Source organism: Crinia signifera, chromosome 3 (assembly GCF_055691185.1).
Source record: "Crinia signifera chromosome 3, ASM5569118v1, whole genome shotgun sequence".
Taxonomy (NCBI): Eukaryota; Metazoa; Chordata; class Amphibia; order Anura; family Myobatrachidae; genus Crinia; species Crinia signifera.
Window position 1 is genome coordinate 320,866,175 of NC_139219.1, and position 2,095 is coordinate 320,868,269.

Below are 2,095 nucleotides of genomic sequence, written 5' to 3' on the forward strand. Positions count from 1 at the left end.
AGGTCTGCAACGGTTGTAACTTTTATTGCATGCAGCAGCCTACCCACATAGATTTTCTAGTGGATGTACTCATACTTTCTGACATCAGATCTCAGCTTGTTGTAGAGGTGCTGACCAAATTGCATGATGCAGCATTTGGCCTTTATCATGGGTACCACATTGTCATAATTCCTTCAACTTGACTTCAGGAAGCCCCTGCCAATGCCATCTGGAATGGGTGTTATAGGCTCTGGATGGTTCTTGCTGGGTTTGAGGTAGGGCCCCACTTTTGTTGTGCCAGCATTGCTTCACATGTCCTCACAGGTGCGTCCTCAGTAAATAGGCCCTGGCCGTGTACACAGTGCATGTAATTTTGGGGAGCAGCTTACTGGGCTGGCTGCTTGAATGGTTTTAGGACCCCTTTGCCCTCACTCAAGACATTCACATTATGAGCAAGTTTTCTTATTTGCAAATAAGGGCCAGCTGCACTGACTTTTCCCTTGAGCACCTTGGAAAGCTGATGGCCTTCGCTACCTCATGTTTACTGCCATGTGCAACTGCCAAAATGCCTTGTCAATTTTGAGTATGGCCTCTCACAATCCGTGTGGGTAACCTCTGCCTCTTTCAGCACTCTGGTCCCATAAAAAAATTTCCTCACTCCCACTGCAGTCTTCTGAACTCAGAAAGGTCAGGTAGGTAGTCTGTCACTTCTGTTTTAGCGGCTAGCCTTTCCTCATCAATTTTCCTAATGCGATCAGTTGAAAGAGAACTTCCTGCCCTTTTCAGGCCATTTGCCAAGCGCTTCACCTTAAGCAACGCACACACCATCATCTAGATTGCACACGCCTGAGCTATTGTGTCCCTTAAAATTGAAGGTCCGAAAAATCGATGGGACACCCTCTTTTTTTTTCTTTTGCTATTCTAAGAGCACATGCAAAATATGAACTCAATCTGAAAACTAACCCGTGCCCCAAGCAGCACAAAGTTTTACACATTTTAAAGATGGAGCGCCTCTCATTGATTCCAACAGCTTGCCATGTCGAAGGTTTTGGCAATCTACTTTTCTTTTTGCGTTCCCGTGTGCCAAGCTGCGTGGATTCTTGCAATATAATATCCATGCAAAAGATATCACCACCGTTGGGTGGCTAATGCTCCCCCCATCTAGCGGCGTATTTATATACCGATGGAACCCCGCCATTTGCCAAGTGGAGCGCGCTTGGTATACAGTACGTATGGAGATGTTTGTGTGTGTCATCCCTGCTAAAATTGCTGCGGCTCCAACTGAACTGCACAATACAAGCAAATGGGCCGTGTAGTGTCACGGTCCCATAGACAAATAGCCTTCATGTAGCCGATGCTGAATATTGTGAACACAAAAAAAAGTTTTCATTCTCGCCAAACGTCATTACGGTTTAGGCTAGTAAATAACTGCGCCGCTGCCCGCTGTAAACCTTCCGTGTTCGATTAGTGTCAATTGTTTTTTTCTCTTGAAATATTTTTAAACGGTACATTTACTAAAAGTAGACATACATAAAAGAAAAAAACCTTTATTGTGCGATTCCATGCGCAAGAACCACAGCATGTGCTTTAGTACTGTATTACACATTATGCACATGGTGTTTGCTCCTTTCCCCAGCCAGATCAACTGAATCAGCCTCTTGCATTGCATTATTAGTTTAGTCTTCCAGTGGGAGGGGGAAAGGGAGGCGGGGATTGACTTGAGCTGAATACAGTACCTTGAACACTAATCCACAATGGGATTGCCTAAAACGCTCCCGCAAATTGGTTGTAGGACCCAGCATTAGGATATAACCTGCACTGATCCAGAGCAGCAGTCCCAATTGAATGGAGTCCCGATAGTGAGCAACTTCCGCTGGAGGGATCGGTCTAAAGGATGGATGTTTGGACCAATCTTAAACCTCAAGAGTGGCATGACTAATATCTCCCGATCTGTGGGGCCTCAGACATCCGGTTTGTGGGACCATACAGTCAGTATTAGGGATACGCAAATCCCAATCCAAAGGTGTGGAGAGAAGAAAATCATGGTCCAACCGATTGCACAGTTCATAAAGTATCACAGTCCAGGTTAACACCAATGCGTTTCGCTGGTCAGCTT